Genomic DNA, 20,799 nt, shown 5'->3' on the forward strand with positions numbered 1-20,799 from the left:
ATCCACCTTTTCTTTCTTTTTTTTCGGCAGGCAGGCAGGCAGGCGTGTGTGCGCGCGCGTCCCCGTCCCTCCCTCCCTCCCGAGAGAGAGCTGCCCCTTGCCTCTGCCCGCAGGTGCTGGCGCTCGGCTTTGGCTTGCAGCCGGTTGGGCGCAGCTGCTGCCGGTGGGAGGGGCCTAAGCTAAGGAGGCCGGGCGGCTGGCGCCCCCTGCGGCTGCGGTCGTTGTCGGGCCGTTGACAGAAGATCAAAGAGCAGGGCCCCCGCCCGGGACTGGCAGGAAGGCAGGCGGGCAGGCAAGAGAGAGGGGGAGCAGAGTCCCGCGGCAGGCCTCTGGCTGCAGGGAGGCCGGCAGCTGCGCGGGTCCCGGGCTCCAGAGGAGTCGGCCTGCGCCACTGTGCGCCAGCGGAACGCCCGCGCGTCGGTCCGCGCCTTTGTGGGCATCGCTTCTCGGCCTTTTGGCTAAGATCAAGTGTAGTATCTGTTCTTATCAGTTTAATATCTGATACGTCCCCCATCGGGGGACCACATATTAAACGGATTTTTGGAACAGGGAGCTGGATCAGGAGCTTGCTCCGTCCTCTCCACGCATCGGCCCGGTATTGCAGCGCCTCCGGGAGCGGTGCACCACCTTCTCTCAGCGGTGAAAAGACAGACGTAGGTAGCTAGCGAGCGAGCGAGCGAGCGAAGTGGACTGGAGCTCCTTCTTCTCGGGTCTCGTCCCTCGTCCCCCATCTGTGTGTCTCTGTGTTCTGTCTCTCTCTCTCGCCCTCTCGGTTCCCGTGCTCCCTCTGTGCGCTTTCCCGCGTCTCGACTCTCTGGGCAAGCAGGCCGGCCCCCTTTTCGGCTCCCGTGCGTTTTCCCTCCAAAAAACTTAGGTTTTTCAGCCTTTTCCCAGGGAGGCAGGCGTGGCTTGCTTGCTTGCTTGCTTGCTTGCTTGCTTGCTTGCTTGCTTGCTTGCGTGCGTGTCCGTCCCCGTCCCTGCAGGCGGGCCCCTTTCGACAGCTGGGCGTTTTCCCTCCAAAAAACTTAGTATATCCACCTTTTCTTTCTTTTTTTTCGGCAGGCAGGCAGGCAGGCGTGTGTGCGCGCGCGTCCCCGTCCCTCCCTCCCTCCCGAGAGAGAGCTGCCCCTTGCCTCTGCCCGCAGGTGCTGGCGCTCGGCTTTGGCTTGCAGCCGGTTGGGCGCAGCTGCTGCCGGTGGGAGGGGCCTAAGCTAAGGAGGCCGGGCGGCTGGCGCCCCCTGCGGCTGCGGTCGTTGTCGGGCCGTTGACAGAAGATCAAAGAGCAGGGCCCCCGCCCGGGACTGGCAGGAAGGCAGGCGGGCAGGCAAGAGAGAGGGGGAGCAGAGTCCCGCGGCAGGCCTCTGGCTGCAGGGAGGCCGGCAGCTGCGCGGGTCCCGGGCTCCAGAGGAGTCGGCCTGCGCCACTGTGCGCCAGCGGAACGCCCGCGCGTCGGTCCGCGCCTTTGTGGGCATCGCTTCTCGGCCTTTTGGCTAAGATCAAGTGTAGTATCTGTTCTTATCAGTTTAATATCTGATACGTCCCCCATCGGGGGACCACATATTAAACGGATTTTTGGAACAGGGAGCTGGATCAGGAGCTTGCTCCGTCCTCTCCACGCATCGGCCCGGTATTGCAGCGCCTCCGGGAGCGGTGCACCACCTTCTCTCAGCGGTGAAAAGACAGACGTAGGTAGCTAGCGAGCGAGCGAGCGAGCGAAGTGGACTGGAGCTCCTTCTTCTCGGGTCTCGTCCCTCGTCCCCCATCTGTGTGTCTCTGTGTTCTGTCTCTCTCTCTCGCCCTCTCGGTTCCCGTGCTCCCTCTGTGCGCTTTCCCGCGTCTCGACTCTCTGGGCAAGCAGGCCGGCCCCCTTTTCGGCTCCCGTGCGTTTTCCCTCCAAAAAACTTAGGTTTTTCAGCCTTTTCCCAGGGAGGCAGGCGTGGCTTGCTTGCTTGCTTGCTTGCTTGCTTGCTTGCTTGCTTGCTTGCTTGCGTGCGTGTCCGTCCCCGTCCCTGCAGGCGGGCCCCTTTCGACAGCTGGGCGTTTTCCCTCCAAAAAACTTAGTATATCCACCTTTTCTTTCTTTTTTTTCGGCAGGCAGGCAGGCAGGCGTGTGTGCGCGCGCGTCCCCGTCCCTCCCTCCCTCCCGAGAGAGAGCTGCCCCTTGCCTCTGCCCGCAGGTGCTGGCGCTCGGCTTTGGCTTGCAGCCGGTTGGGCGCAGCTGCTGCCGGTGGGAGGGGCCTAAGCTAAGGAGGCCGGGCGGCTGGCGCCCCCTGCGGCTGCGGTCGTTGTCGGGCCGTTGACAGAAGATCAAAGAGCAGGGCCCCCGCCCGGGACTGGCAGGAAGGCAGGCGGGCAGGCAAGAGAGAGGGGGAGCAGAGTCCCGCGGCAGGCCTCTGGCTGCAGGGAGGCCGGCAGCTGCGCGGGTCCCGGGCTCCAGAGGAGTCGGCCTGCGCCACTGTGCGCCAGCGGAACGCCCGCGCGTCGGTCCGCGCCTTTGTGGGCATCGCTTCTCGGCCTTTTGGCTAAGATCAAGTGTAGTATCTGTTCTTATCAGTTTAATATCTGATACGTCCCCCATCGGGGGACCACATATTAAACGGATTTTTGGAACAGGGAGCTGGATCAGGAGCTTGCTCCGTCCTCTCCACGCATCGGCCCGGTATTGCAGCGCCTCCGGGAGCGGTGCACCACCTTCTCTCAGCGGTGAAAAGACAGACGTAGGTAGCTAGCGAGCGAGCGAGCGAGCGAAGTGGACTGGAGCTCCTTCTTCTCGGGTCTCGTCCCTCGTCCCCCATCTGTGTGTCTCTGTGTTCTGTCTCTCTCTCTCGCCCTCTCGGTTCCCGTGCTCCCTCTGTGCGCTTTCCCGCGTCTCGACTCTCTGGGCAAGCAGGCCGGCCCCCTTTTCGGCTCCCGTGCGTTTTCCCTCCAAAAAACTTAGGTTTTTCAGCCTTTTCCCAGGGAGGCAGGCGTGGCTTGCTTGCTTGCTTGCTTGCTTGCTTGCTTGCTTGCTTGCTTGCTTGCGTGCGTGTCCGTCCCCGTCCCTGCAGGCGGGCCCCTTTCGACAGCTGGGCGTTTTCCCTCCAAAAAACTTAGTATATCCACCTTTTCTTTCTTTTTTTTCGGCAGGCAGGCAGGCAGGCGTGTGTGCGCGCGCGTCCCCGTCCCTCCCTCCCTCCCGAGAGAGAGCTGCCCCTTGCCTCTGCCCGCAGGTGCTGGCGCTCGGCTTTGGCTTGCAGCCGGTTGGGCGCAGCTGCTGCCGGTGGGAGGGGCCTAAGCTAAGGAGGCCGGGCGGCTGGCGCCCCCTGCGGCTGCGGTCGTTGTCGGGCCGTTGACAGAAGATCAAAGAGCAGGGCCCCCGCCCGGGACTGGCAGGAAGGCAGGCGGGCAGGCAAGAGAGAGGGGGAGCAGAGTCCCGCGGCAGGCCTCTGGCTGCAGGGAGGCCGGCAGCTGCGCGGGTCCCGGGCTCCAGAGGAGTCGGCCTGCGCCACTGTGCGCCAGCGGAACGCCCGCGCGTCGGTCCGCGCCTTTGTGGGCATCGCTTCTCGGCCTTTTGGCTAAGATCAAGTGTAGTATCTGTTCTTATCAGTTTAATATCTGATACGTCCCCCATCGGGGGACCACATATTAAACGGATTTTTGGAACAGGGAGCTGGATCAGGAGCTTGCTCCGTCCTCTCCACGCATCGGCCCGGTATTGCAGCGCCTCCGGGAGCGGTGCACCACCTTCTCTCAGCGGTGAAAAGACAGACGTAGGTAGCTAGCGAGCGAGCGAGCGAGCGAAGTGGACTGGAGCTCCTTCTTCTCGGGTCTCGTCCCTCGTCCCCCATCTGTGTGTCTCTGTGTTCTGTCTCTCTCTCTCGCCCTCTCGGTTCCCGTGCTCCCTCTGTGCGCTTTCCCGCGTCTCGACTCTCTGGGCAAGCAGGCCGGCCCCCTTTTCGGCTCCCGTGCGTTTTCCCTCCAAAAAACTTAGGTTTTTCAGCCTTTTCCCAGGGAGGCAGGCGTGGCTTGCTTGCTTGCTTGCTTGCTTGCTTGCTTGCTTGCTTGCTTGTGCGTGTCCGTCCCCGTCCCTGCAGGCGGGCCCCTTTCGACAGCTGGGCGTTTTCCCTCCAAAAAACTTAGTATATCCACCTTTTCTTTCTTTTTTTTCGGCAGGCAGGCAGGCAGGCGTGTGTGCGCGCGCGTCCCCGTCCCTCCCTCCCTCCCGAGAGAGAGCTGCCCCTTGCCTCTGCCCGCAGGTGCTGGCGCTCGGCTTTGGCTTGCAGCCGGTTGGGCGCAGCTGCTGCCGGTGGGAGGGGCCTAAGCTAAGGAGGCCGGGCGGCTGGCGCCCCCTGCGGCTGCGGTCGTTGTCGGGCCGTTGACAGAAGATCAAAGAGCAGGGCCCCCGCCCGGGACTGGCAGGAAGGCAGGCGGGCAGGCAAGAGAGAGGGGGAGCAGAGTCCCGCGGCAGGCCTCTGGCTGCAGGGAGGCCGGCAGCTGCGCGGGTCCCGGGCTCCAGAGGAGTCGGCCTGCGCCACTGTGCGCCAGCGGAACGCCCGCGCGTCGGTCCGCGCCTTTGTGGGCATCGCTTCTCGGCCTTTTGGCTAAGATCAAGTGTAGTATCTGTTCTTATCAGTTTAATATCTGATACGTCCCCCATCGGGGGACCACATATTAAACGGATTTTTGGAACAGGGAGCTGGATCAGGAGCTTGCTCCGTCCTCTCCACGCATCGGCCCGGTATTGCAGCGCCTCCGGGAGCGGTGCACCACCTTCTCTCAGCGGTGAAAAGACAGACGTAGGTAGCTAGCGAGCGAGCGAGCGAGCGAAGTGGACTGGAGCTCCTTCTTCTCGGGTCTCGTCCCTCGTCCCCCATCTGTGTGTCTCTGTGTTCTGTCTCTCTCTCTCGCCCTCTCGGTTCCCGTGCTCCCTCTGTGCGCTTTCCCGCGTCTCGACTCTCTGGGCAAGCAGGCCGGCCCCCTTTTCGGCTCCCGTGCGTTTTCCCTCCAAAAAACTTAGGTTTTTCAGCCTTTTCCCAGGGAGGCAGGCGTGGCTTGCTTGCTTGCTTGCTTGCTTGCTTGCTTGCTTGCTTGCTTGCTTGCGTGCGTGTCCGTCCCCGTCCCTGCAGGCGGGCCCCTTTCGACAGCTGGGCGTTTTCCCTCCAAAAAACTTAGTATATCCACCTTTTCTTTCTTTTTTTTCGGCAGGCAGGCAGGCAGGCGTGTGTGCGCGCGCGTCCCCGTCCCTCCCTCCCTCCCGAGAGAGAGCTGCCCCTTGCCTCTGCCCGCAGGTGCTGGCGCTCGGCTTTGGCTTGCAGCCGGTTGGGCGCAGCTGCTGCCGGTGGGAGGGGCCTAAGCTAAGGAGGCCGGGCGGCTGGCGCCCCCTGCGGCTGCGGTCGTTGTCGGGCCGTTGACAGAAGATCAAAGAGCAGGGCCCCCGCCCGGGACTGGCAGGAAGGCAGGCGGGCAGGCAAGAGAGAGGGGGAGCAGAGTCCCGCGGCAGGCCTCTGGCTGCAGGGAGGCCGGCAGCTGCGCGGGTCCCGGGCTCCAGAGGAGTCGGCCTGCGCCACTGTGCGCCAGCGGAACGCCCGCGCGTCGGTCCGCGCCTTTGTGGGCATCGCTTCTCGGCCTTTTGGCTAAGATCAAGTGTAGTATCTGTTCTTATCAGTTTAATATCTGATACGTCCCCCATCGGGGGACCACATATTAAACGGATTTTTGGAACAGGGAGCTGGATCAGGAGCTTGCTCCGTCCTCTCCACGCATCGGCCCGGTATTGCAGCGCCTCCGGGAGCGGTGCACCACCTTCTCTCAGCGGTGAAAAGACAGACGTAGGTAGCTAGCGAGCGAGCGAGCGAGCGAAGTGGACTGGAGCTCCTTCTTCTCGGGTCTCGTCCCTCGTCCCCCATCTGTGTGTCTCTGTGTTCTGTCTCTCTCTCTCGCCCTCTCGGTTCCCGTGCTCCCTCTGTGCGCTTTCCCGCGTCTCGACTCTCTGGGCAAGCAGGCCGGCCCCCTTTTCGGCTCCCGTGCGTTTTCCCTCCAAAAAACTTAGGTTTTTCAGCCTTTTCCCAGGGAGGCAGGCGTGGCTTGCTTGCTTGCTTGCTTGCTTGCTTGCTTGCTTGCTTGCTTGCTTGCGTGCGTGTCCGTCCCCGTCCCTGCAGGCGGGCCCCTTTCGACAGCTGGGCGTTTTCCCTCCAAAAAACTTAGTATATCCACCTTTTCTTTCTTTTTTTTCGGCAGGCAGGCAGGCAGGCGTGTGTGCGCGCGCGTCCCCGTCCCTCCCTCCCTCCCGAGAGAGAGCTGCCCCTTGCCTCTGCCCGCAGGTGCTGGCGCTCGGCTTTGGCTTGCAGCCGGTTGGGCGCAGCTGCTGCCGGTGGGAGGGGCCTAAGCTAAGGAGGCCGGGCGGCTGGCGCCCCCTGCGGCTGCGGTCGTTGTCGGGCCGTTGACAGAAGATCAAAGAGCAGGGCCCCCGCCCGGGACTGGCAGGAAGGCAGGCGGGCAGGCAAGAGAGAGGGGGAGCAGAGTCCCGCGGCAGGCCTCTGGCTGCAGGGAGGCCGGCAGCTGCGCGGGTCCCGGGCTCCAGAGGAGTCGGCCTGCGCCACTGTGCGCCAGCGGAACGCCCGCGCGTCGGTCCGCGCCTTTGTGGGCATCGCTTCTCGGCCTTTTGGCTAAGATCAAGTGTAGTATCTGTTCTTATCAGTTTAATATCTGATACGTCCCCCATCGGGGGACCACATATTAAACGGATTTTTGGAACAGGGAGCTGGATCAGGAGCTTGCTCCGTCCTCTCCACGCATCGGCCCGGTATTGCAGCGCCTCCGGGAGCGGTGCACCACCTTCTCTCAGCGGTGAAAAGACAGACGTAGGTAGCTAGCGAGCGAGCGAGCGAGCGAAGTGGACTGGAGCTCCTTCTTCTCGGGTCTCGTCCCTCGTCCCCCATCTGTGTGTCTCTGTGTTCTGTCTCTCTCTCTCGCCCTCTCGGTTCCCGTGCTCCCTCTGTGCGCTTTCCCGCGTCTCGACTCTCTGGGCAAGCAGGCCGGCCCCCTTTTCGGCTCCCGTGCGTTTTCCCTCCAAAAAACTTAGGTTTTTCAGCCTTTTCCCAGGGAGGCAGGCGTGGCTTGCTTGCTTGCTTGCTTGCTTGCTTGCTTGCTTGCTTGCTTGCTTGCGTGCGTGTCCGTCCCCGTCCCTGCAGGCGGGCCCCTTTCGACAGCTGGGCGTTTTCCCTCCAAAAAACTTAGTATATCCACCTTTTCTTTCTTTTTTTTCGGCAGGCAGGCAGGCAGGCGTGTGTGCGCGCGCGTCCCCGTCCCTCCCTCCCTCCCGAGAGAGAGCTGCCCCTTGCCTCTGCCCGCAGGTGCTGGCGCTCGGCTTTGGCTTGCAGCCGGTTGGGCGCAGCTGCTGCCGGTGGGAGGGGCCTAAGCTAAGGAGGCCGGGCGGCTGGCGCCCCCTGCGGCTGCGGTCGTTGTCGGGCCGTTGACAGAAGATCAAAGAGCAGGGCCCCCGCCCGGGACTGGCAGGAAGGCAGGCGGGCAGGCAAGAGAGAGGGGGAGCAGAGTCCCGCGGCAGGCCTCTGGCTGCAGGGAGGCCGGCAGCTGCGCGGGTCCCGGGCTCCAGAGGAGTCGGCCTGCGCCACTGTGCGCCAGCGGAACGCCCGCGCGTCGGTCCGCGCCTTTGTGGGCATCGCTTCTCGGCCTTTTGGCTAAGATCAAGTGTAGTATCTGTTCTTATCAGTTTAATATCTGATACGTCCCCCATCGGGGGACCACATATTAAACGGATTTTTGGAACAGGGAGCTGGATCAGGAGCTTGCTCCGTCCTCTCCACGCATCGGCCCGGTATTGCAGCGCCTCCGGGAGCGGTGCACCACCTTCTCTCAGCGGTGAAAAGACAGACGTAGGTAGCTAGCGAGCGAGCGAGCGAGCGAAGTGGACTGGAGCTCCTTCTTCTCGGGTCTCGTCCCTCGTCCCCCATCTGTGTGTCTCTGTGTTCTGTCTCTCTCTCTCGCCCTCTCGGTTCCCGTGCTCCCTCTGTGCGCTTTCCCGCGTCTCGACTCTCTGGGCAAGCAGGCCGGCCCCCTTTTCGGCTCCCGTGCGTTTTCCCTCCAAAAAACTTAGGTTTTTCAGCCTTTTCCCAGGGAGGCAGGCGTGGCTTGCTTGCTTGCTTGCTTGCTTGCTTGCTTGCTTGCTTGCTTGCTTGTGCGTGTCCGTCCCCGTCCCTGCAGGCGGGCCCCTTTCGACAGCTGGGCGTTTTCCCTCCAAAAAACTTAGTATATCCACCTTTTCTTTCTTTTTTTTCGGCAGGCAGGCAGGCAGGCGTGTGTGCGCGCGCGTCCCCGTCCCTCCCTCCCTCCCGAGAGAGAGCTGCCCCTTGCCTCTGCCCGCAGGTGCTGGCGCTCGGCTTTGGCTTGCAGCCGGTTGGGCGCAGCTGCTGCCGGTGGGAGGGGCCTAAGCTAAGGAGGCCGGGCGGCTGGCGCCCCCTGCGGCTGCGGTCGTTGTCGGGCCGTTGACAGAAGATCAAAGAGCAGGGCCCCCGCCCGGGACTGGCAGGAAGGCAGGCGGGCAGGCAAGAGAGAGGGGGAGCAGAGTCCCGCGGCAGGCCTCTGGCTGCAGGGAGGCCGGCAGCTGCGCGGGTCCCGGGCTCCAGAGGAGTCGGCCTGCGCCACTGTGCGCCAGCGGAACGCCCGCGCGTCGGTCCGCGCCTTTGTGGGCATCGCTTCTCGGCCTTTTGGCTAAGATCAAGTGTAGTATCTGTTCTTATCAGTTTAATATCTGATACGTCCCCCATCGGGGGACCACATATTAAACGGATTTTTGGAACAGGGAGCTGGATCAGGAGCTTGCTCCGTCCTCTCCACGCATCGGCCCGGTATTGCAGCGCCTCCGGGAGCGGTGCACCACCTTCTCTCAGCGGTGAAAAGACAGACGTAGGTAGCTAGCGAGCGAGCGAGCGAGCGAAGTGGACTGGAGCTCCTTCTTCTCGGGTCTCGTCCCTCGTCCCCCATCTGTGTGTCTCTGTGTTCTGTCTCTCTCTCTCGCCCTCTCGGTTCCCGTGCTCCCTCTGTGCGCTTTCCCGCGTCTCGACTCTCTGGGCAAGCAGGCCGGCCCCCTTTTCGGCTCCCGTGCGTTTTCCCTCCAAAAAACTTAGGTTTTTCAGCCTTTTCCCAGGGAGGCAGGCGTGGCTTGCTTGCTTGCTTGCTTGCTTGCTTGCTTGCTTGCTTGCTTGCTTGCGTGCGTGTCCGTCCCCGTCCCTGCAGGCGGGCCCCTTTCGACAGCTGGGCGTTTTCCCTCCAAAAAACTTAGTATATCCACCTTTTCTTTCTTTTTTTTCGGCAGGCAGGCAGGCAGGCGTGTGTGCGCGCGCGTCCCCGTCCCTCCCTCCCTCCCGAGAGAGAGCTGCCCCTTGCCTCTGCCCGCAGGTGCTGGCGCTCGGCTTTGGCTTGCAGCCGGTTGGGCGCAGCTGCTGCCGGTGGGAGGGGCCTAAGCTAAGGAGGCCGGGCGGCTGGCGCCCCCTGCGGCTGCGGTCGTTGTCGGGCCGTTGACAGAAGATCAAAGAGCAGGGCCCCCGCCCGGGACTGGCAGGAAGGCAGGCGGGCAGGCAAGAGAGAGGGGGAGCAGAGTCCCGCGGCAGGCCTCTGGCTGCAGGGAGGCCGGCAGCTGCGCGGGTCCCGGGCTCCAGAGGAGTCGGCCTGCGCCACTGTGCGCCAGCGGAACGCCCGCGCGTCGGTCCGCGCCTTTGTGGGCATCGCTTCTCGGCCTTTTGGCTAAGATCAAGTGTAGTATCTGTTCTTATCAGTTTAATATCTGATACGTCCCCCATCGGGGGACCACATATTAAACGGATTTTTGGAACAGGGAGCTGGATCAGGAGCTTGCTCCGTCCTCTCCACGCATCGGCCCGGTATTGCAGCGCCTCCGGGAGCGGTGCACCACCTTCTCTCAGCGGTGAAAAGACAGACGTAGGTAGCTAGCGAGCGAGCGAGCGAGCGAAGTGGACTGGAGCTCCTTCTTCTCGGGTCTCGTCCCTCGTCCCCCATCTGTGTGTCTCTGTGTTCTGTCTCTCTCTCTCGCCCTCTCGGTTCCCGTGCTCCCTCTGTGCGCTTTCCCGCGTCTCGACTCTCTGGGCAAGCAGGCCGGCCCCCTTTTCGGCTCCCGTGCGTTTTCCCTCCAAAAAACTTAGGTTTTTCAGCCTTTTCCCAGGGAGGCAGGCGTGGCTTGCTTGCTTGCTTGCTTGCTTGCTTGCTTGCTTGCTTGCTTGCTTGCGTGCGTGTCCGTCCCCGTCCCTGCAGGCGGGCCCCTTTCGACAGCTGGGCGTTTTCCCTCCAAAAAACTTAGTATATCCACCTTTTCTTTCTTTTTTTTCGGCAGGCAGGCAGGCAGGCGTGTGTGCGCGCGCGTCCCCGTCCCTCCCTCCCTCCCGAGAGAGAGCTGCCCCTTGCCTCTGCCCGCAGGTGCTGGCGCTCGGCTTTGGCTTGCAGCCGGTTGGGCGCAGCTGCTGCCGGTGGGAGGGGCCTAAGCTAAGGAGGCCGGGCGGCTGGCGCCCCCTGCGGCTGCGGTCGTTGTCGGGCCGTTGACAGAAGATCAAAGAGCAGGGCCCCCGCCCGGGACTGGCAGGAAGGCAGGCGGGCAGGCAAGAGAGAGGGGGAGCAGAGTCCCGCGGCAGGCCTCTGGCTGCAGGGAGGCCGGCAGCTGCGCGGGTCCCGGGCTCCAGAGGAGTCGGCCTGCGCCACTGTGCGCCAGCGGAACGCCCGCGCGTCGGTCCGCGCCTTTGTGGGCATCGCTTCTCGGCCTTTTGGCTAAGATCAAGTGTAGTATCTGTTCTTATCAGTTTAATATCTGATACGTCCCCCATCGGGGGACCACATATTAAACGGATTTTTGGAACAGGGAGCTGGATCAGGAGCTTGCTCCGTCCTCTCCACGCATCGGCCCGGTATTGCAGCGCCTCCGGGAGCGGTGCACCACCTTCTCTCAGCGGTGAAAAGACAGACGTAGGTAGCTAGCGAGCGAGCGAGCGAGCGAAGTGGACTGGAGCTCCTTCTTCTCGGGTCTCGTCCCTCGTCCCCCATCTGTGTGTCTCTGTGTTCTGTCTCTCTCTCTCGCCCTCTCGGTTCCCGTGCTCCCTCTGTGCGCTTTCCCGCGTCTCGACTCTCTGGGCAAGCAGGCCGGCCCCCTTTTCGGCTCCCGTGCGTTTTCCCTCCAAAAAACTTAGGTTTTTCAGCCTTTTCCCAGGGAGGCAGGCGTGGCTTGCTTGCTTGCTTGCTTGCTTGCTTGCTTGCTTGCTTGCTTGCTTGCGTGCGTGTCCGTCCCCGTCCCTGCAGGCGGGCCCCTTTCGACAGCTGGGCGTTTTCCCTCCAAAAAACTTAGTATATCCACCTTTTCTTTCTTTTTTTTCGGCAGGCAGGCAGGCAGGCGTGTGTGCGCGCGCGTCCCCGTCCCTCCCTCCCTCCCGAGAGAGAGCTGCCCCTTGCCTCTGCCCGCAGGTGCTGGCGCTCGGCTTTGGCTTGCAGCCGGTTGGGCGCAGCTGCTGCCGGTGGGAGGGGCCTAAGCTAAGGAGGCCGGGCGGCTGGCGCCCCCTGCGGCTGCGGTCGTTGTCGGGCCGTTGACAGAAGATCAAAGAGCAGGGCCCCCGCCCGGGACTGGCAGGAAGGCAGGCGGGCAGGCAAGAGAGAGGGGGAGCAGAGTCCCGCGGCAGGCCTCTGGCTGCAGGGAGGCCGGCAGCTGCGCGGGTCCCGGGCTCCAGAGGAGTCGGCCTGCGCCACTGTGCGCCAGCGGAACGCCCGCGCGTCGGTCCGCGCCTTTGTGGGCATCGCTTCTCGGCCTTTTGGCTAAGATCAAGTGTAGTATCTGTTCTTATCAGTTTAATATCTGATACGTCCCCCATCGGGGGACCACATATTAAACGGATTTTTGGAACAGGGAGCTGGATCAGGAGCTTGCTCCGTCCTCTCCACGCATCGGCCCGGTATTGCAGCGCCTCCGGGAGCGGTGCACCACCTTCTCTCAGCGGTGAAAAGACAGACGTAGGTAGCTAGCGAGCGAGCGAGCGAGCGAAGTGGACTGGAGCTCCTTCTTCTCGGGTCTCGTCCCTCGTCCCCCATCTGTGTGTCTCTGTGTTCTGTCTCTCTCTCTCGCCCTCTCGGTTCCCGTGCTCCCTCTGTGCGCTTTCCCGCGTCTCGACTCTCTGGGCAAGCAGGCCGGCCCCCTTTTCGGCTCCCGTGCGTTTTCCCTCCAAAAAACTTAGGTTTTTCAGCCTTTTCCCAGGGAGGCAGGCGTGGCTTGCTTGCTTGCTTGCTTGCTTGCTTGCTTGCTTGCTTGCTTGCTTGCGTGCGTGTCCGTCCCCGTCCCTGCAGGCGGGCCCCTTTCGACAGCTGGGCGTTTTCCCTCCAAAAAACTTAGTATATCCACCTTTTCTTTCTTTTTTTTCGGCAGGCAGGCAGGCAGGCGTGTGTGCGCGCGCGTCCCCGTCCCTCCCTCCCTCCCGAGAGAGAGCTGCCCCTTGCCTCTGCCCGCAGGTGCTGGCGCTCGGCTTTGGCTTGCAGCCGGTTGGGCGCAGCTGCTGCCGGTGGGAGGGGCCTAAGCTAAGGAGGCCGGGCGGCTGGCGCCCCCTGCGGCTGCGGTCGTTGTCGGGCCGTTGACAGAAGATCAAAGAGCAGGGCCCCCGCCCGGGACTGGCAGGAAGGCAGGCGGGCAGGCAAGAGAGAGGGGGAGCAGAGTCCCGCGGCAGGCCTCTGGCTGCAGGGAGGCCGGCAGCTGCGCGGGTCCCGGGCTCCAGAGGAGTCGGCCTGCGCCACTGTGCGCCAGCGGAACGCCCGCGCGTCGGTCCGCGCCTTTGTGGGCATCGCTTCTCGGCCTTTTGGCTAAGATCAAGTGTAGTATCTGTTCTTATCAGTTTAATATCTGATACGTCCCCCATCGGGGGACCACATATTAAACGGATTTTTGGAACAGGGAGCTGGATCAGGAGCTTGCTCCGTCCTCTCCACGCATCGGCCCGGTATTGCAGCGCCTCCGGGAGCGGTGCACCACCTTCTCTCAGCGGTGAAAAGACAGACGTAGGTAGCTAGCGAGCGAGCGAGCGAGCGAAGTGGACTGGAGCTCCTTCTTCTCGGGTCTCGTCCCTCGTCCCCCATCTGTGTGTCTCTGTGTTCTGTCTCTCTCTCTCGCCCTCTCGGTTCCCGTGCTCCCTCTGTGCGCTTTCCCGCGTCTCGACTCTCTGGGCAAGCAGGCCGGCCCCCTTTTCGGCTCCCGTGCGTTTTCCCTCCAAAAAACTTAGGTTTTTCAGCCTTTTCCCAGGGAGGCAGGCGTGGCTTGCTTGCTTGCTTGCTTGCTTGCTTGCTTGCTTGCTTGCTTGCTTGCGTGCGTGTCCGTCCCCGTCCCTGCAGGCGGGCCCCTTTCGACAGCTGGGCGTTTTCCCTCCAAAAAACTTAGTATATCCACCTTTTCTTTCTTTTTTTTCGGCAGGCAGGCAGGCAGGCGTGTGTGCGCGCGCGTCCCCGTCCCTCCCTCCCTCCCGAGAGAGAGCTGCCCCTTGCCTCTGCCCGCAGGTGCTGGCGCTCGGCTTTGGCTTGCAGCCGGTTGGGCGCAGCTGCTGCCGGTGGGAGGGGCCTAAGCTAAGGAGGCCGGGCGGCTGGCGCCCCCTGCGGCTGCGGTCGTTGTCGGGCCGTTGACAGAAGATCAAAGAGCAGGGCCCCCGCCCGGGACTGGCAGGAAGGCAGGCGGGCAGGCAAGAGAGAGGGGGAGCAGAGTCCCGCGGCAGGCCTCTGGCTGCAGGGAGGCCGGCAGCTGCGCGGGTCCCGGGCTCCAGAGGAGTCGGCCTGCGCCACTGTGCGCCAGCGGAACGCCCGCGCGTCGGTCCGCGCCTTTGTGGGCATCGCTTCTCGGCCTTTTGGCTAAGATCAAGTGTAGTATCTGTTCTTATCAGTTTAATATCTGATACGTCCCCCATCGGGGGACCACATATTAAACGGATTTTTGGAACAGGGAGCTGGATCAGGAGCTTGCTCCGTCCTCTCCACGCATCGGCCCGGTATTGCAGCGCCTCCGGGAGCGGTGCACCACCTTCTCTCAGCGGTGAAAAGACAGACGTAGGTAGCTAGCGAGCGAGCGAGCGAGCGAAGTGGACTGGAGCTCCTTCTTCTCGGGTCTCGTCCCTCGTCCCCCATCTGTGTGTCTCTGTGTTCTGTCTCTCTCTCTCGCCCTCTCGGTTCCCGTGCTCCCTCTGTGCGCTTTCCCGCGTCTCGACTCTCTGGGCAAGCAGGCCGGCCCCCTTTTCGGCTCCCGTGCGTTTTCCCTCCAAAAAACTTAGGTTTTTCAGCCTTTTCCCAGGGAGGCAGGCGTGGCTTGCTTGCTTGCTTGCTTGCTTGCTTGCTTGCTTGCTTGCTTGCTTGCGTGCGTGTCCGTCCCCGTCCCTGCAGGCGGGCCCCTTTCGACAGCTGGGCGTTTTCCCTCCAAAAAACTTAGTATATCCACCTTTTCTTTCTTTTTTTTCGGCAGGCAGGCAGGCAGGCGTGTGTGCGCGCGCGTCCCCGTCCCTCCCTCCCTCCCGAGAGAGAGCTGCCCCTTGCCTCTGCCCGCAGGTGCTGGCGCTCGGCTTTGGCTTGCAGCCGGTTGGGCGCAGCTGCTGCCGGTGGGAGGGGCCTAAGCTAAGGAGGCCGGGCGGCTGGCGCCCCCTGCGGCTGCGGTCGTTGTCGGGCCGTTGACAGAAGATCAAAGAGCAGGGCCCCCGCCCGGGACTGGCAGGAAGGCAGGCGGGCAGGCAAGAGAGAGGGGGAGCAGAGTCCCGCGGCAGGCCTCTGGCTGCAGGGAGGCCGGCAGCTGCGCGGGTCCCGGGCTCCAGAGGAGTCGGCCTGCGCCACTGTGCGCCAGCGGAACGCCCGCGCGTCGGTCCGCGCCTTTGTGGGCATCGCTTCTCGGCCTTTTGGCTAAGATCAAGTGTAGTATCTGTTCTTATCAGTTTAATATCTGATACGTCCCCCATCGGGGGACCACATATTAAACGGATTTTTGGAACAGGGAGCTGGATCAGGAGCTTGCTCCGTCCTCTCCACGCATCGGCCCGGTATTGCAGCGCCTCCGGGAGCGGTGCACCACCTTCTCTCAGCGGTGAAAAGACAGACGTAGGTAGCTAGCGAGCGAGCGAGCGAGCGAAGTGGACTGGAGCTCCTTCTTCTCGGGTCTCGTCCCTCGTCCCCCATCTGTGTGTCTCTGTGTTCTGTCTCTCTCTCTCGCCCTCTCGGTTCCCGTGCTCCCTCTGTGCGCTTTCCCGCGTCTCGACTCTCTGGGCAAGCAGGCCGGCCCCCTTTTCGGCTCCCGTGCGTTTTCCCTCCAAAAAACTTAGGTTTTTCAGCCTTTTCCCAGGGAGGCAGGCGTTGCTTGCTTGCTTGCTTGCTTGCTTGCTTGCTTGCTTGCTTGCGTGCGTGTCCGTCCCCGTCCCTGCAGGCGGGCCCCTTTCGACAGCTGGGCGTTTTCCCTCCAAAAAACTTAGTATATCCACCTTTTCTTTCTTTTTTTTCGGCAGGCAGGCAGGCAGGCGTGTGTGCGCGCGCGTCCCCGTCCCTCCCTCCCTCCCGAGAGAGAGCTGCCCCTTGCCTCTGCCCGCAGGTGCTGGCGCTCGGCTTTGGCTTGCAGCCGGTTGGGCGCAGCTGCTGCCGGTGGGAGGGGCCTAAGCTAAGGAGGCCGGGCGGCTGGCGCCCCCTGCGGCTGCGGTCGTTGTCGGGCCGTTGACAGAAGATCAAAGAGCAGGGCCCCCGCCCGGGACTGGCAGGAAGGCAGGCGGGCAGGCAAGAGAGAGGGGGAGCAGAGTCCCGCGGCAGGCCTCTGGCTGCAGGGAGGCCGGCAGCTGCGCGGGTCCCGGGCTCCAGAGGAGTCGGCCTGCGCCACTGTGCGCCAGCGGAACGCCCGCGCGTCGGTCCGCGCCTTTGTGGGCATCGCTTCTCGGCCTTTTGGCTAAGATCAAGTGTAGTATCTGTTCTTATCAGTTTAATATCTGATACGTCCCCCATCGGGGGACCACATATTAAACGGATTTTTGGAACAGGGAGCTGGATCAGGAGCTTGCTCCGTCCTCTCCACGCATCGGCCCGGTATTGCAGCGCCTCCGGGAGCGGTGCACCACCTTCTCTCAGCGGTGAAAAGACAGACGTAGGTAGCTAGCGAGCGAGCGAGCGAGCGAAGTGGACTGGAGCTCCTTCTTCTCGGGTCTCGTCCCTCGTCCCCCATCTGTGTGTCTCTGTGTTCTGTCTCTCTCTCTCGCCCTCTCGGTTCCCGTGCTCCCTCTGTGCGCTTTCCCGCGTCTCGACTCTCTGGGCAAGCAGGCCGGCCCCCTTTTCGGCTCCCGTGCGTTTTCCCTCCAAAAAACTTAGGTTTTTCAGCCTTTTCCCAGGGAGGCAGGCGTGGCTTGCTTGCTTGCTTGCTTGCTTGCTTGCTTGCTTGCTTGCTTGCTTGCGTGCGTGTCCGTCCCCGTCCCTGCAGGCGGGCCCCTTTCGACAGCTGGGCGTTTTCCCTCCAAAAAACTTAGTATATCCACCTTTTCTTTCTTTTTTTTCGGCAGGCAGGCAGGCAGGCGTGTGTGCGCGCGCGTCCCCGTCCCTCCCTCCCTCCCGAGAGAGAGCTGCCCCTTGCCTCTGCCCGCAGGTGCTGGCGCTCGGCTTTGGCTTGCAGCCGGTTGGGCGCAGCTGCTGCCGGTGGGAGGGGCCTAAGCTAAGGAGGCCGGGCGGCTGGCGCCCCCTGCGGCTGCGGTCGTTGTCGGGCCGTTGACAGAAGATCAAAGAGCAGGGCCCCCGCCCGGGACTGGCAGGAAGGCAGGCGGGCAGGCAAGAGAGAGGGGGAGCAGAGTCCCGCGGCAGGCCTCTGGCTGCAGGGAGGCCGGCAGCTGCGCGGGTCCCGGGCTCCAGAGGAGTCGGCCTGCGCCACTGTGCGCCAGCGGAACGCCCGCGCGTCGGTCCGCGCCTTTGTGGGCATCGCTTCTCGGCCTTTTGGCTAAGATCAAGTGTAGTATCTGTTCTTATCAGTTTAATATCTGATACGTCCCCCATCGGGGGACCACATATTAAACGGATTTTTGGAACAGGGAGCTGGATCAGGAGCTTGCTCCGTCCTCTCCACGCATCGGCCCGGTATTGCAGCGCCTCCGGGAGCGGTGCACCACCTTCTCTCAGCGGTGAAAAGACAGACGTAGGTAGCTAGCGAGCGAGCGAGCGAGCGAAGTGGACTGGAGCTCCTTCTTCTCGGGTCTCGTCCCTCGTCCCCCATCTGTGTGTCTCTGTGTTCTGTCTCTCTCTCTCGCCCTCTCGGTTCCCGTGCTCCCTCTGTGCGCTTTCCCGCGTCTCGACTCTCTGGGCAAGCAGGCCGGCCCCCTTTTCGGCTCCCGTGCGTTTTCCCTCCAAAAAACTTAGGTTTTTCAGCCTTTTCCCAGGGAGGCAGGCGTGGCTTGCTTGCTTGCTTGCTTGCTTGCTTGCTTGCTTGCTTGCTTGCTTGCGTGCGTGTCCGTCCCCGTCCCTGCAGGCGGGCCCCTTTCGACAGCTGGGCGTTTTCCCTCCAAAAAACTTAGTATATCCACCTTTTCTTTCTTTTTTTTCGGCAGGCAGGCAGGCAGGCGTGTGTGCGCGCGCGTCCCCGTCCCTCCCTCCCTCCCGAGAGAGAGCTGCCCCTTGCCTCTGCCCGCAGGTGCTGGCGCTCGGCTTTGGCTTGCAGCCGGTTGGGCGCAGCTGCTGCCGGTGGGAGGGGCCTAAGCTAAGGAGGCCGGGCGGCTGGCGCCCCCTGCGGCTGCGGTCGTTGTCGGGCCGTTGACAGAAGATCAAAGAGCAGGGCCCCCGCCCGGGACTGGCAGGAAGGCAGGCGGGCAGGCAAGAGAGAGGGGGAGCAGAGTCCCGCGGCAGGCCTCTGGCTGCAGGGAGGCCGGCAGCTGCGCGGGTCCCGGGCTCCAGAGGAGTCGGCCTGCGCCACTGTGCGCCAGCGGAACGCCCGCGCGTCGGTCCGCGCCTTTGTGGGCATCGCTTCTCGGCCTTTTGGCTAAGATCAAGTGTAGTATCTGTTCTTATCAGTTTAATATCTGATACGTCCCCCATCGGGGGACCACATATTAAACGGATTTTTGGAACAGGGAGCTGGATCAGGAGCTTGCTCCGTCCTCTCCACGCATCGGCCCGGTATTGCAGCGCCTCCGGGAGCGGTGCACCACCTTCTCTCAGCGGTGAAAAGACAGACGTAGGTAGCTAGCGAGCGAGCGAGCGAGCGAAGTGGACTGGAGCTCCTTCTTCTCGGGTCTCGTCCCTCGTCCCCCATCTGTGTGTCTCTGTGTTCTGTCTCTCTCTCTCGCCCTCTCGGTTCCCGTGCTCCCTCTGTGCGCTTTCCCGCGTCTCGACTCTCTGGGCAAGCAGGCCGGCCCCCTTTTCGGCTCCCGTGCGTTTTCCCTCCAAAAAACTTAGGTTTTTCAGCCTTTTCCCAGGGAGGCAGGCGTGGCTTGCTTGCTTGCTTGCTTGCTTGCTTGCTTGCTTGCTTGCTTGCTTGCGTGCGTGTCCGTCCCCGTCCCTGCAGGCGGGCCCCTTTCGACAGCTGGGCGTTTTCCCTCCAAAAAACTTAGTATATCCACCTTTTCTTTCTTTTTTTTCGGCAGGCAGGCAGGCAGGCGTGTGTGCGCGCGCGTCCCCGTCCCTCCCTCCCTCCCGAGAGAGAGCTGCCCCTTGCCTCTGCCCGCAGGTGCTGGCGCTCGGCTTTGGCTTGCAGCCGGTTGGGCGCAGCTGCTGCCGGTGGGAGGGGCCTAAGCTAAGGAGGCCGGGCGGCTGGCGCCCCCTGCGGCTGCGGTCGTTGTCGGGCCGTTGACAGAAGATCAAAGAGCAGGGCCCCCGCCCGGGACTGGCAGGAAGGCAGGCGGGCAGGCAAGAGAGAGGGGGAGCAGAGTCCCGCGGCAGGCCTCTGGCTGCAGGGAGGCCGGCAGCTGCGCGGGTCCCGGGCTCCAGAGGAGTCGGCCTGCGCCACTGTGCGCCAGCGGAACGCCCGCGCGTCGGTCCGCGCCTTTGTGGGCATCGCTTCTCGGCCTTTTGGCTAAGATCAAGTGTAGTATCTGTTCTTATCAGTTTAATATCTGATACGTCCCCCATCGGGGGACCACATATTAAACGGATTTTTGGAACAGGGAGCTGGATCAGGAGCTTGCTCCGTCCTCTCCACGCATCGGCCCGGTATTGCAGCGCCTCCGGGAGCGGTGCACCACCTTCTCTCAGCGGTGAAAAGACAGACGTAGGTAGCTAGCGAGCGAGCGAGCGAGCGAAGTGGACTGGAGCTCCTTCTTCTCGGGTCTCGTCCCTCGTCCCCCATCTGTGTGTCTCTGTGTTCTGTCTCTCTCTCTCGCCCTCTCGGTTCCCGTGCTCCCTCTGTGCGCTTTCCCGCGTCTCGACTCTCTGGGCAAGCAGGCCGGCCCCCTTTTCGGCTCCCGTGCGTTTTCCCTCCAAAAAACTTAGGTTTTTCAGCCTTTTCCCAGGGAGGCAGGCGTGGCTTGCTTGCTTGCTTGCTTGCTTGCTTGCTTGCTTGCTTGCTTGCTTGCGTGCGTGTCCGTCCCCGTCCCTGCAGGCGGGCCCCTTTCGACAGCTGGGCGTTTTCCCTCCAAAAAACTTAGTATATCCACCTTTTCTTTCTTTTTTTTCGGCAGGCAGGCAGGCAGGCGTGTGTGCGCGCGCGTCCCCGTCCCTCCCTCCCTCCCGAGAGAGAGCTGCCCCTTGCCTCTGCCCGCAGGTGCTGGCGCTCGGCTTTGGCTTGCAGCCGGTTGGGCGCAGCTGCTGCCGGTGGGAGGGGCCTAAGCTAAGGAGGCCGGGCGGCTGGCGCCCCCTGCGGCTGCGGTCGTTGTCGGGCCGTTGACAGAAGATCAAAGAGCAGGGCCCCCGCCCGGGACTGGCAGGAAGGCAGGCGGGCAGGCAAGAGAGAGGGGGAGCAGAGTCCCGCGGCAGGCCTCTGGCTGCAGGGAGGCCGGCAGCTGCGCGGGTCCCGGGCTCCAGAGGAGTCGGCCTGCGCCACTGTGCGCCAGCGGAACGCCCGCGCGTCGGTCCGCGCCTTTGTGGGCATCGCTTCTCGGCCTTTTGGCTAAGATCAAGTGTAGTATCTGTTCTTATCAGTTTAATATCTGATACGTCCCCCATCGGGGGACCACATATTAAACGGATTTTTGGAACAGGGAGCTGGATCAGGAGCTTGCTCCGTCCTCTCCACGCATCGGCCCGGTATTGCAGCGCCTCCGGGAGCGGTGCACCACCTTCTCTCAGCGGTGAAAAGACAGACGTAGGTAGCTAGCGAGCGAGCGAGCGAGCGAAGTGGACTGGAGCTCCTTCTTCTCGGGTCTCGTCCCTCGTCCCCCATCTGTGTGTCTCTGTGTTCTGTCTCTCTCTCTCGCCCTCTCGGTTCCCGTGCTCCCTCTGTGCGCTTTCCCGCGTCTCGACTCTCTGGGCAAGCAGGCCGGCCCCCTTTTCGGCTCCCGTGCGTTTTCCCTCCAAAAAACTTAGGTTTTTCAGCCTTTTCCCAGGGAGGCAGGCGTGGCTTGCTTGCTTGCTTGCTTGCTTGCTTGCTTGCTTGCTTGCTTGCTTGCGTGCGTGTCCGTCCCCGTCCCTGCAGGCGGGCCCCTTTCGACAGCTGGGCGTTTTCCCTCCAAAAAACTTAGTATATCCACCTTTTCTTTCTTTTTTTTCGGCAGGCAGGCAGGCAGGCGTGTGTGCGCGCGCGTCCCCGTCCCTCCCTCCCTCCCGAGAGAGAGCTGCCCCTTGCCTCTGCCCGCAGGTGCTGGCGCTCGGCTTTGGCTTGCAGCCGGTTGGGCGCAGCTGCTGCCGGTGGGAGGGGCC

The 20,799-nt window shown here is 63.0% G+C and overlaps 20 non-coding genes across 20 annotated transcripts; all 20 read left to right on the forward strand.

The window, feature by feature from the left end:
• The first annotated feature begins 438 nt into the window (after positions 1-438).
• On the forward strand, positions 439-629 carry LOC148637360 (U2 spliceosomal RNA). Its single transcript, XR_015931372.1, has one exon. It is a non-coding gene; the product is annotated as a U2 spliceosomal RNA (small nuclear RNA).
• Positions 630-1,470: 841 nt separating this feature from the next.
• LOC148637361 (U2 spliceosomal RNA) lies at positions 1,471-1,661 on the forward strand. Its single transcript, XR_015931456.1, has one exon. It is a non-coding gene; the product is annotated as a U2 spliceosomal RNA (small nuclear RNA).
• An 841-nt stretch (positions 1,662-2,502) lies between these two features.
• On the forward strand, positions 2,503-2,693 carry LOC148637362 (U2 spliceosomal RNA). Its single transcript, XR_015931467.1, has one exon. It is a non-coding gene; the product is annotated as a U2 spliceosomal RNA (small nuclear RNA).
• An 841-nt stretch (positions 2,694-3,534) lies between these two features.
• On the forward strand, positions 3,535-3,725 carry LOC148637363 (U2 spliceosomal RNA). The gene has a single exon (XR_015931478.1). It is a non-coding gene; the product is annotated as a U2 spliceosomal RNA (small nuclear RNA).
• Positions 3,726-4,560: 835 nt separating this feature from the next.
• On the forward strand, positions 4,561-4,751 carry LOC148637364 (U2 spliceosomal RNA). Its single transcript, XR_015931489.1, has one exon. It is a non-coding gene; the product is annotated as a U2 spliceosomal RNA (small nuclear RNA).
• An 841-nt stretch (positions 4,752-5,592) lies between these two features.
• LOC148637365 (U2 spliceosomal RNA) lies at positions 5,593-5,783 on the forward strand. The gene has a single exon (XR_015931378.1). It is a non-coding gene; the product is annotated as a U2 spliceosomal RNA (small nuclear RNA).
• An 841-nt stretch (positions 5,784-6,624) lies between these two features.
• LOC148637366 (U2 spliceosomal RNA) lies at positions 6,625-6,815 on the forward strand. Its single transcript, XR_015931389.1, has one exon. It is a non-coding gene; the product is annotated as a U2 spliceosomal RNA (small nuclear RNA).
• Positions 6,816-7,656: 841 nt separating this feature from the next.
• Positions 7,657-7,847, forward strand: LOC148637367 (U2 spliceosomal RNA). Its single transcript, XR_015931400.1, has one exon. It is a non-coding gene; the product is annotated as a U2 spliceosomal RNA (small nuclear RNA).
• Positions 7,848-8,686: 839 nt separating this feature from the next.
• On the forward strand, positions 8,687-8,877 carry LOC148637368 (U2 spliceosomal RNA). The gene has a single exon (XR_015931411.1). It is a non-coding gene; the product is annotated as a U2 spliceosomal RNA (small nuclear RNA).
• Positions 8,878-9,718: 841 nt separating this feature from the next.
• LOC148637369 (U2 spliceosomal RNA) lies at positions 9,719-9,909 on the forward strand. The gene has a single exon (XR_015931422.1). It is a non-coding gene; the product is annotated as a U2 spliceosomal RNA (small nuclear RNA).
• Positions 9,910-10,750: 841 nt separating this feature from the next.
• LOC148637370 (U2 spliceosomal RNA) lies at positions 10,751-10,941 on the forward strand. The gene has a single exon (XR_015931433.1). It is a non-coding gene; the product is annotated as a U2 spliceosomal RNA (small nuclear RNA).
• Positions 10,942-11,782: 841 nt separating this feature from the next.
• Positions 11,783-11,973, forward strand: LOC148637371 (U2 spliceosomal RNA). The gene has a single exon (XR_015931444.1). It is a non-coding gene; the product is annotated as a U2 spliceosomal RNA (small nuclear RNA).
• Positions 11,974-12,814: 841 nt separating this feature from the next.
• LOC148637372 (U2 spliceosomal RNA) lies at positions 12,815-13,005 on the forward strand. Its single transcript, XR_015931453.1, has one exon. It is a non-coding gene; the product is annotated as a U2 spliceosomal RNA (small nuclear RNA).
• An 841-nt stretch (positions 13,006-13,846) lies between these two features.
• Positions 13,847-14,037, forward strand: LOC148637373 (U2 spliceosomal RNA). The gene has a single exon (XR_015931454.1). It is a non-coding gene; the product is annotated as a U2 spliceosomal RNA (small nuclear RNA).
• An 841-nt stretch (positions 14,038-14,878) lies between these two features.
• Positions 14,879-15,069, forward strand: LOC148637374 (U2 spliceosomal RNA). Its single transcript, XR_015931455.1, has one exon. It is a non-coding gene; the product is annotated as a U2 spliceosomal RNA (small nuclear RNA).
• Positions 15,070-15,902: 833 nt separating this feature from the next.
• LOC148637375 (U2 spliceosomal RNA) lies at positions 15,903-16,093 on the forward strand. Its single transcript, XR_015931457.1, has one exon. It is a non-coding gene; the product is annotated as a U2 spliceosomal RNA (small nuclear RNA).
• An 841-nt stretch (positions 16,094-16,934) lies between these two features.
• LOC148637376 (U2 spliceosomal RNA) lies at positions 16,935-17,125 on the forward strand. Its single transcript, XR_015931458.1, has one exon. It is a non-coding gene; the product is annotated as a U2 spliceosomal RNA (small nuclear RNA).
• Positions 17,126-17,966: 841 nt separating this feature from the next.
• Positions 17,967-18,157, forward strand: LOC148637377 (U2 spliceosomal RNA). The gene has a single exon (XR_015931459.1). It is a non-coding gene; the product is annotated as a U2 spliceosomal RNA (small nuclear RNA).
• Positions 18,158-18,998: 841 nt separating this feature from the next.
• Positions 18,999-19,189, forward strand: LOC148637378 (U2 spliceosomal RNA). Its single transcript, XR_015931460.1, has one exon. It is a non-coding gene; the product is annotated as a U2 spliceosomal RNA (small nuclear RNA).
• An 841-nt stretch (positions 19,190-20,030) lies between these two features.
• Positions 20,031-20,221, forward strand: LOC148637379 (U2 spliceosomal RNA). The gene has a single exon (XR_015931461.1). It is a non-coding gene; the product is annotated as a U2 spliceosomal RNA (small nuclear RNA).
• The last annotated feature ends 578 nt before the right edge of the window (positions 20,222-20,799 follow it).

Source organism: Lepisosteus platostomus, unplaced genomic scaffold, assembly GCF_059453375.1.
Source record: "Lepisosteus platostomus isolate fLepPlt1 unplaced genomic scaffold, fLepPlt1.hap1 Scaffold_120_H1, whole genome shotgun sequence".
In the NCBI taxonomy this organism is placed as follows: domain Eukaryota; kingdom Metazoa; phylum Chordata; class Actinopteri; order Semionotiformes; family Lepisosteidae; genus Lepisosteus; species Lepisosteus platostomus.